General features: G+C 38.9%; 1 pseudogene across 1 annotated transcript; it reads left to right on the top strand.

Moving 5' to 3' along the window:
• Positions 1 to 5,488: 5,488 nt before the first annotated feature.
• Positions 5,489 to 7,252, top strand: LOC103236499 (keratin, type II cytoskeletal 8 pseudogene; annotated as a pseudogene). Its single transcript, XR_012094464.1, has one exon. The product of XR_012094464.1 is annotated as a keratin, type II cytoskeletal 8 pseudogene (transcript).
• The last annotated feature ends 4,200 nt before the right edge of the window (positions 7,253 to 11,452 follow it).

The raw sequence follows: 11,452 nt of genomic DNA, 5'->3' as shown, positions 1-11,452 counted from the left end.
GCAGGCTTCCGAACATTAAAATCTACTAACGACAAGAAAGTGGTCGCTGGATTTGGTGAACAGAAAGTGAGAGCTCTCAGGAGACTGTTTTTGTTGGACATGAGAGTCGAAGATCAAAAATGCGAAGATTTCACAATGAGTGGAAATCTTCCACTCAGGTGCAAAAAGAGTAGCTCATTCTGAGAATTTTAGTAATGAAAGAAAACATTTCAAAACAAGGACAAGAAATCAAAGTTGGTTAAAGAACATTAGACTTATGAGTAAGTCTAAGAAAAAGAAGCTAATTAATGAAAAAGAAGCTAATTAATGGAGGCAGTATCAAGAAATGGACAAAAATGAACAGGACAGCTGCTAGGATGATCCTTTGAAAGAAAGATGGCTATTTCGCCTTTAGGGATGGATTTCCAACTTTAAAAGAGTCAGCATGCTAGGCTTCTTTAGGATCTTTTTAATAGAGTGCATGTGTTCAGGGTAAATATTAGCATCAAACTATTTAACAATATTTTATTTATCACTTCAATGGATGAAGACTGCATTATTTTAGAAAGGCAAAAATCTAGGCAGTATTGGCTGAGAGATGATCTCTAAATTTTTTTGTGACTCTAAATTTCCTCGTCTATAAGCCTCTTCCAAACCAATGCTCCTGACAGTTTTCAGTGTCAAGAGATGTGGGAAGGTTAGGCGTTTACTACAGGCTTTAATGAACAGTACTGGTAGATGTCTTCAGTTTTATGTCTCTAAACATGTCTTCCAAAGAGAGAAAGTTATCACAGTTAAAAGTTGTGAATTAATCTGTATTCCTGTTACTATTTATTCTCTGGCATACTGTGTTAGGAAACGGGTATAGAAATGTGCCATACAATTAAAACTTAATTTCAAGTCAATATACATTTCTTATTCCTGTAAGAAATTAGCAGAATGATGGCTCCCATGCACAGATCATTCAATATTCTTAAGGTTCTGTCACAAAAACAAAAAATGAAATTTGCTGCTAAATATAAAGCTAGTTGAATCTTATAGTGACAAAATTAAAAATTAAAGAAATAAATTCTTGGAAAATGAAATCAGTTACTTTACATAATCTGCTGAATGTTGCTGCGTATAGTAATATCTTAAACCAGAAGAAAATTTCATTAAGTTCTTACAACTGCACCATGATGATCAGAGTAATTTTTCTTTCCTTTGACCTTCCAAAAGAAATGTAACACTGTTATTATCTATTATAAAAATTATCTAAAATGATAGCTAGTGAGTTTCAACAACATACTAAGCTTAATATGAATTATCTTTAGTTTTGCCTTTTCCTTATCTTAAATTGTCCAGCTTCTCCCCTTTCAACCTCTAATTCATATTTTTTTATCACTGTAGATACAGACACATCCCATACACATCCAGATCCATCCCATATATCCTATAAAGTAAGTTCAGTCGTTCTTTAGTAGAAATCTTTTTTTAACCTACATCATGCAAAAAAAAAAAAAAAAAAAAAAAAAAAAGAAGAAGAAGAAGAAATAGGTTGACCTAATTGTCTTTTGGAGCATGTGATCTTCACAGCCATATTTACAATGTCTCTTTTTAAATGCTGATGTTCACCCTACTCTAGCTTGAAAAGTTTTAGGGAAAATATACTGAAAAAAAAGAATGGCGGGGGGGTGCAGGTGGAAACCATCTAATGCCATGTAGGATGCTGACCTTGCTAGTTTTTAAATTCCACTGTGCTGGGCCTATCTTCCCATTTTGATTGATTAGAGCTTGATGGCATGGTAAAGGCCTGCAGCAATGTTAAAAGATTGCTGCTGCATCACTTTGACATAATTCCAAAAAGTTGCCAATGACAGTCTGCTTACCCTCCCACTCCAACCAGCTTCTGTTGTTTGTTATTTGCAGAAGTCATTGCCAGGGTTTGGCTCTCAAGAAATCCTGAAAGTCAGATAAGTCTCTTAATGAGCAATGGGATAAAAGGGGAAAGGGCTGATGGTCCAATAAAAGTATCATCTAGATCATTCTCATAGGTAGTTACCTACTCCACACTCCAACGAGAGTTTAAATAAATGGTTTTAAGTAAAATAAAACAGAATGCCTATATTCTTCCTTTTGTAAAACTGTGAAAAGACATCCAACTGCAAGCATAAAAGCATTTTTAATTTAAACTGATTTATAGCACATTTGAAGGATAATATATACTAAGCCTCCAATAAAGTGGAAAAATATTTGAAGTAGCTCAAGAATTGCCTTGCTCCAAGATATAGAAAGTAATCCATTGTAGAGGATCCATTTTATAAAAATAAAATTAATCTTGTGAGTCACCAAGTATCGTCTCTAGTGATTGCCTCAGTATACACATGAACAATAAATATGGAATTAACCTTTATTGTGACCTCATATCCTAAGAAGGTAACAGTTTTTACTTATTTCTATAAAGATTATATGAATACTTACCTATGTGAGATTCGGCACACAAATGCAACAGGGATACAAAATATCTAAGCTAAGAAAGAGGTAGGAGTAAGGGTGCATTCTATTGTGTGTTAGAACCCTAGCATGTCTGTACTCACCATATGTATCACTCATTCAGTGACTTGTCAGAAACAAATAGTCCTATTTATACTCACCTTCATTTTCAGGTTACAGATTTTTTTTCTTCAAGTAAGGTTTGATGCAAGTATCTTAGTAGTTTTGCTACTAAGAGAAAGAAATAGACATGTTTTTTCTTCTTTTATTGTTGTATTAGTCTAAAGGGGTTTCTTTTTTTTAAGTCAATTGGATGAGCGATTTCAAGATAAATAGCTAAAAGATTTTCACTTTTTTCTCCTCTCAAAGAGTCACCCCAAAATAATTAGAACAAGAAAGAGAAAACTCAATTTTATCTTTGATGCAAGGAGACATGTATAATGCAAACTATTTCTATAAATATGAAAACAGATGAAAGAACAGTCAGTGGCTTAGCAAAATAGAAAAGAGTCAAACCTAAGTGCCTACAATGGTGTAAACCAATGAAAAACTAGTTGATTTTCCCTGTGGAACCTCAGAATAACAATACAAAGGACAATGCAGAATGACTCAAAAATCAGATACCATAGAAAGCAAGAACAAGCAACTGGTATAAAGTGATTTTTCAAAAATTATTATTAAAAGAAGCTGACACGGTTAGACTTTGTGTCCCCACCTAAATCTCATCTTGAATTGTAATCTCCATCTTCCCTATAATCTGCATGTATCAAGAGAGAGACCAGGTTATTGAATGATGGGGGTGGTTTGCCCCTGGCTGTTCTCGTGAGAGTGAGTGAGTTCTCACGAGATCTGATGATTTTATAAGGGACTCGTCCCACTTTGCTTGCCATTCTCCTTCCTGCTGCCTTTTGAAGAAGGTGCCTTGCTTCCCCTTTGCCTTCCACCATGATTGTAAGTTTTCTGAGGCCTCCCCAGCCATGCTAAACTGTGAGTCATTTAAACCTCTTTCCTTTGTAAGTTACCCAGTCTTGGGTATTTCCTTACAGCAATGTGAGAACGAAGCAGTTAGATCTGTGCCAAAAATGGAGAATTTCCAGGAGGAAAGCAAGAGACCAAAGATTTATTCTGTGGACAACCTTCCAAGAGTAACCCCAAGCTCCAGGTACAAAGAAGGGCCAGTGTGCAGCCATACCAAAAACAGGGGATTAACATACTGAACCACAGAGCCACTCTCCCAAACCCCTGTCCACCTGGCTCCAGAATGGCAGCAGCTAAACTGATGTCTCCAGACAGAATATTGCAGGACCCTTTATCTAGAGAAAATAGAGAAGACTCACATCTACTAATACGTAGGTCCCCTAATGACAAACCTAACGAGCTTGTCATATGACTTTCCTAGAGTAAAGGTTATCAGTGTATAAGCCTACCCCTACCCAACGATCCTCCAATCAGGTCTTTACCTCCTCACCCAAATAAATGGGCAGCCAATGATTATTTGGCATTTAAGAAAAGAACCCAGCATAAAATGTAGCTAGGAAAATGAACAAATGGGAAAAAGTAGCTAGGAGGAAACAGAGAATGTGCAGACAACAGACAAGGCAGGTGAGAACAATCATAACATTGTCATAGAATTAAAAGATGTTAACAGATCAACTAAGGAAAAAGCATAACGAAAAAATCCAAAAAAAAAAGCTCTTGAAATTTTAAAATATAATTTCTGCAGTACAAAATTCAAAAGAAGTCTTAGAAAACAATATCCTGGAAATAGCCCCTACTCCATAATAATAATGTCTCAGAAAGTAAGACAAAAAGCCAATGAGATGGGTAAGAGAAAAAAATATGAATAATGGGGATTCACCTAGGAGATATTTCATGCAACTAATAGGAACTCCAGAAAGAGAACAAATAAGATGCTGGTGGGGAGCTAATCATCAAAAAACTAATACAATAAAATGTTTTATAACTAAAGAACATGAATCTCCAGAATGAAAATGTTTACTAAGTGCTGAGTATAATGAATGAAAAAAGATTCACAACAAGGCAACCCATTCTGACTAACTCAGTTAGTAGAAAAATTCCTTAGATTTTGGTATTTTACTTTCACTTTTTACTTTTGTTGCTATTTTATAACGATCCATGATGTTTCCTGAATATTTTAATAAGAAATAAGGGAAATATGACAGGATGCCTGTCTTCTGCTATGTTAAAAAAAAAAAAAAATTTTCATTGGTAAGCATACATAGCACATAATTTATTATGTAATTGCACATTCTTCTATTATTTCATGGCTATGAAATTTGTTTCTCAAAATAGAAGGGATGGATCACACATATACTGTCAGACGATTTTTTTTTTTTTTTGAGACGGAGTGTGGCTCTGTCGCCCAGGCTGGAGTGCAGTGGCCGGATCTCAGCTCACTGCAAGCTCCACCTCCCAGGTTCACGCCATTCTCCTGCCTCAGCCTCCCGAGTAGCTGGGACTACAGGCGCCCACCACCTCACCCGGCTAGTTTTTTGTATTTTTTAGTAGAGACGGAGTTTCACCGTGTTAGCCAGGATGGTCTCGATCTCCTGACCTCGTGATCCACCCATCTCGGCCTCCCAAAGTGCTGGGATTACAGGCTTGAGCCACCGCGCCCGGCCCTCTGTCAGACGATTTTTAACCAGAGCACCAAATTACATTCAATGGGAAAAGAAAAGTTACCATCTGCAAAAATTATTTCAAGATGATTTTCAGACCCAAATATAAAAGTTAAAATTATAAAACTTGTAGAGGAAAACAGAGGTATATTTTTCAACCATTAGATAGGCAAATATTTGTCAGATAAGACAGAGAAAACACTATCTATAAGAGAAAAAAAGTGATAAATCTTATTTATCAAAATTGAAAACTTATTTTTACCAAAACTTCCATTAAGAAGATAGGCTGGGAAAAATATTCGTAACACATAAATGACAGAAGATTGGAATTCAGAACAAATAATCCCTGCAACTCAAAAACAAAATGGTAAACAACCCAATTAAAAATAGGTAATATATCTCCGCTCCTTCTAGAATCTCCTTCTGCTTCGGCCCGCCTGCCTCCACTCCTGCCTCCACCATGTCCATCAGGGTGACCCAGAAGTCCTACAAGGTGTCCACCTCTGGCCCCCGGGCCTTCAGCAGCCGCTCCTACACAAGTGGGCCCGGTGCCCGCATCAGCTCCTCGAGCTTCTCACGAGTGGGAAGCAGCAGCTTTCGGGGTGGCCTGGGCGGCGGCTATGGTGGGGCCAGCGGCATGGGAGGCATCACCGCAGTCACGGTCAACCAGAGCCTGCTGAGCCCCCTTAACCTGGAGGTGGACCCCAACATCCAGGCCGTGCGCACCCAGGAGAAGGAGCAGATCAAGACCCTCAACAACAAGTTTGCCTCCTTCATAGACAAGGTACGGTTCCTGGAGCAGCAGAACAAGATGCTGGAGACCAAGTGGAGCCTCCTGCAGCAGCAGAAGACGGCTCGGAGCAACATGGACAACATGTTCGAGAGTTACATCAACAACCTTAGGCGGCAGCTGGAGACTCTGGGCCAGGAGAAGCTGAAACTGGAGGCAGAGCTTGGCAACATGCAGGGGCTGGTGGAGGACTTCAAGAACAAGTATGAGGATGAGATAAATAAACGTACAGAGATGGAGAATGAATTTGTCCTCATCAAGAAGGATGTGGATGAAGCTTACATGAACAAGATAGAGCTGGAGTCTCGCCTGGAAGGGCTGACTGATGAGATCAACTTCCTCAGGCAGCTGTATGAAGAGGAGATCCGGGAGCTGCAGTCCCAGATCTCGGACACATCTGTGGTGCTGTCCATGGACAACAGCCGCTCCCTGGACATGGACAGCATCATCGCTGAGGTCAAGGCACAGTATGAGGAGATCGCCAACCGCAGCCGGGCTGAGGCTGAGAGCATGTACCAGATCAAGTATGAGGAGCTGCAGAGCCTGGCTGGGAAGCACGGGGATGACCTGCGACGGACCAAAACTGAGATCTCCAAGATGAACCGGAACATCAGCCGGTTTCAGGCTGAGATTGAGGGCCTCAAAGGCCAGAGGGCTTCCCTGGAGGCCGCCATTGCAGATGCCGAGCAGCGTGGAGAGCTGGCCATTAAGGATGCCAACGCCAAGTTGTCCGAGCTGGAGGCCGCCCTGCAGCGGGCCAAGCAAGACATGGCGCGGCAGCTGCGTGAGTACCAGGAGCTGATGAACGTCAAGCTGGCCCTGGACATTGAGATCGCCACCTACAGGAAGCTGCTGGAGGGCGAGGAGAGCCGGCTGGAGTCCGGGATGCAGAACATGAGTATTCATACGAAGACCACCAGCGGCTATGCAGGTGGTCTGAGCTCGGCCTATGGGGGCCTCACAAGCCCCGGCCTCAGCTACGGCCTGGGCTCCAGCTTTGGCTCTGGCGCGGGCTCCAGCTCCTTCAGCCGCACCAGCTCCTCCAGGGCCGTAGTTGTGAAGAAGATCGAGACACGCGATGGGAAGCTGGTGTCCGAGTCCTCTGACGTCCTGCCCAAGTGAACAGCTGCGGCACCCCCTCCCAGCCTACCCCTCCTGTGCTGCCCCAGAGCCTGGGAGGGAGACCGCTATGTAGGGTACCACTGGGAACAGGAGACCCACCTGAGGGCCCTCAGCCCACCCACAGGGGAGTTTACTACGTGGGAACCCCCCTTGCCCATGCCTCCAGCTATAAAACAATTCAATTGCTTCTTTTTTTGGTCCAAAATAAAACCTCAGCTAGCTCTGCCAACTGTCAAAAAAAAAAAAAAATAGGTAATAGTTCATAAAGGATGATATAAAAATATTGAATAAGCACATAAAAATGTGTTCAACATAGTCATCAGTGAAATGAAAATTAAAAATGCAATGACAAACAACAAAGCACTACACATCATTAGAATGATCGAAATGAAAAAGATGGAATACAAATATTGATTAGGATGAGGAGCAACTAGGACTCTCATACATTGGCAGTGGACATATAAAATGGCAATCACACATCTACCCATGACAACAATTCCACTCCTAGATATTTATTGAAGGGAAAGGAAAACATGTCCTCTAAAAGCCTTGCATAAAAATGTTTACAGCAGTTTTAGTCATAATAGCTAAAAACTGGATATAGCTCATTGACCATCAGCAGGAGAATGGATAAACAAACTGTGGCATTTATTCTATGGTGTACTTCTCAGCAATAAGGCGGCACAGGCTACTCAAACAGGCAACACATAAATCTCAAAAGCATTATGCTGAGGAAAAGCAACCAGACACAAGAATGTATGCTATATGATTCCATTTAAATAAAATAATGGATTAAGTAAAACTAATCAATTAGCAATGCTCAGTGTCTGTGTGGTAGGGTGTTATTAAATGCAAAGGGGCACAAGTGCCCTTTCTGGGCTGATGAGAATGTTCTATATCTTGGTAAGAGTTACACAGATGTATTCAATTGCTCAGTGCCAGCTGATCTGTACATTTAATATCTGTGCATTTCTCTGTATATAAATGATATCCCAATAAACTTATGTGGACAAGATAGAAGGGCTAGGATTCTGTTAGAAGATTTTTTTCACAGTAATTATCAGAATATTGGGTAACATAACTATACAGCCCAAAAGACGGATTATAAAAACTCAACCAAAGCAGATTTTAATATTGTTACATGAGCAGTTCCAGTTTCATGGTGCCCCCATCACTGCTTCTGAGGAATTCTACTGTAGATGGAAGTTCATCTGGAAGCTTCTCCCTACAAAAGACTATACATATTGCAAAATGCCCTAAGTTAGTTACCATTAACTTCCAATGGTTAAAGGTAAGGGAGGACAGGGGATGTCCTTCCACTATAATCTCATCTCTGGGAGATATGCCACTATAAAAGGAGGCCTTACACTGAATTTGGTAACACATACCAACATTTATTAGCAAGCAACCATGAAAACAATCATATGAAATGTTCTGTATATGCAAAGTCCCAGCCTTACAAGTTTAATTAGAAACAGATGCCCTAGTGGAAGGAGTCAGCTAATATTCCATTGGGACATGAGGTGGATGTCATTCTTAAATCAGGGCAGAGGTGGTTCAGACCACTCGATTCTTAGGTCCTGTGTAAGCAAGGTTGAGGCAGCTGCATCATATTTCTAGTGAATCAGCATATCTTAAACACCACCCATTTCATCAATAACAGATCATTTATACCTTCATTTATGATAATTTATAAATGCTCTAGAGCTGACCTCTGGTAAAAACAGTTGTCGCTTAGCAACTTTGTGAGTATGTGTCCAATTAGAGCAGTAGTCTTCAATCCTGGCTGCATGTCAGAATCACTGGGGGAGAGGTTTTAAGTTTCCACACCCAGAACCTATAAAATCAGAATTTCTGGGGTTGGGATCAGTCATTAGTATTTTTCAGACTTCCCTAGGTAATTCCAATTTACAGACAAAGTTGAGAACTACTAGATTAGAACCTTTTAATGTAGCCTAATTGCAATGTATATTCCCAAATAAGTGTTTTCAATGATATTTAATCACCTTTAAGAAATAGATAATATATATTCTATATCATACTGCTGGTGTTTAAATGTTTTCAGTAAATAATACAACAGTACACAATTCATCTCATTTCCTTAACGATAGGACAGAGACAAGAGAAGTAGAGATATCAACCAGAGCTATAATAATAACTAAAATATCTCTCAGGAAGTGAATTTGATTATTCCTGAGTAATAGATATATTTCAATACGGAGGATAAAGACTCTACATTAAAAATCTGATCTTTAAGCAATCTGTACTGAGAAGTGTCTGTGAATAATAATATGTTCCCTGAGTCAGAAAACTGACTATTCTCAGTCAGCCAAAGCAGCAAGGCACAAATAGAACAGAAGGAGCCTGATAAGAATGACACAATGGACTTTGGGAACTCAGGGGGAAAGAATGGAAAGGAGGTGAGGAATCAAAGACTACAAATTGGGTTCAGTGTACATTGCTCAGGTGACAGGTTCACCAAAACCTCACAAATCACCACTAAAGAACTTCCTCATGTAACCAAATACCACCTCTTCACCAATAAGCTATGGAAAAAAATATACAGAGAGAGAGAGAGAGAGAACAGAAGCAGACTCGGTGACAAAAGAATAAAACCTAAAACATACCAAAGCATTGATAATTCCCTGGTCAGAGATTTTACTCACTCCTAATAATAAGCACTTGGAAAATATTTTCAGAACACTATTGCTAGTTATTTGTACTTATGGTATATAAATATGTTCATGTAAATTACTGAATAAACTATTTTCTTCTTATTTGGTGAGAATTTAAACATTGTCTTTCAATCTTTTTTTATATAAAGCCTGTTCTACCACAAGCTTTGCCCAATCCCAGTCAGTTCCCTACCTTAATAGACTCTCCCTTACAGAACTTCAGCCCAGACAGCAAAGCCTTACAAATATTTCTCTTCTTACTTCCTCTTCAGAGACACTGCTAGAGTTGCCAAGGTGGTGTTCCCTCTTATTGAGTCATTTTTTTAAATAAATTTACTTATTCTTAATTAACAGGTTGTCTGGAGATATTTTGATATTTTCCAACAGCAACATCATAAAGAATGCCTCATCAAGAGTAATTCCTGTTCTGGAATGCTATATAATACATGAACTAAATTAATGTATATTGATCATGTTTAAGTAGAAAGAAATTTAACAAGATAGCATTCCAACCAAATGTCACAAAATATTTTGTGCCAACCCGTTTGTTAATTCAAAATAATCTGAGGTGGCCTTGAGGAAAAACAGAAATTCAAACTACCCAAATAGAGCTTCTTCACAAGTGTCAGGTAACCTAAAAGTTATTCAATAATTATTTCTTTAGGTTTTATATCCAAATGTTATATTCAATCTCAGGGCTTTTGTCCATGATTTCCCTTCATCTGGAATTCTCTTCTTGCAGTCTCTTTCAAACACAGTTTAGATGATATTTCTGTGAACTCTTCGGTGAACTTACTCAACCTTCCCTTTATAATTACTTACTCCCTCCGCTCAGCACCCCCCTTTGTGTTTAGCATGTAGCGTTTGTTTTCAGTATATTTCTCCATCTACAATGCTTTGATCTACTTGAGGCAGGGTTTATGGTGTATGTGTATCCTTGTTTCTTAGGGGCTGATAATATCAGAGTCTGAATGTTGAAAATGTCAATATTAATTGAATTATTTAATGAGTTTTGATTTTCTAATTATTTTATTTAATTGCCAACACTATTTCTAAACCCTAACTAACTAAAGGCACCTGAAGAGTCCATTACTTTCCCAGGAGAAAGAGATCCAATAAGATGGAGATACATGACTGTCAGTTGGTCAGGACAGACATTCTAGCTTCTAGAACAAGAGCAATAAAACAGAAGCTAGAAAGATGCAAAAAAAATTTTTTTTAAGTCAACTACCTGAGGGTCATTTTTTGTAGTTTTTGCATGCTTTCCAGGGAAATAGAATGTGCTTGGTGTACTAGTTTAGAATAAAAATTTATTTTTGTAACATTTCCATTTTGGAGAAAAGAGTAATTGCTATATGAGATTCTATCAGTTTCAAAAGAGCAGGGTGTGTGTGTGTGTATGTGTGTGTGACTGCAGAAAAGGAAATCTGTATTACTTTGTCATATTTCAAATTGTTATTGTTTCTGCATTTTTTTCAGGAATATAGCCTTGCCATTATATTCCCTATTTTAAAAATAGGAAATATATTTTTTCATTCTGCACCGAAAGAAGCAACTGGTTTTCTCTGTTTAAGGGGTCTGAGAAGTTAAATGGCATATTCAGGTCACTAATAAAAGAAAAAAAGAAAGAAAGAATGTCAGAGTTGACAGGAGTCGAGATTTACCTAGCAAGCCCTCCCTCGCCTGCTGTCAATGAGTAGTTGCATGGCATAGAAAGAAAGGGATTCGTTTTAGTGTCTATAATCCTGAGATCGAATTAGAAACTCAGAACTTAT

The sequence above is a fragment of the Chlorocebus sabaeus genome, chromosome 11, assembly GCF_047675955.1.
Source record: "Chlorocebus sabaeus isolate Y175 chromosome 11, mChlSab1.0.hap1, whole genome shotgun sequence".
Taxonomy (NCBI): Eukaryota; Metazoa; Chordata; class Mammalia; order Primates; family Cercopithecidae; genus Chlorocebus; species Chlorocebus sabaeus.
Note: the sequence above shows the minus strand (reverse complement) of the source record. Positions and strands in the feature narration are given on the sequence as shown.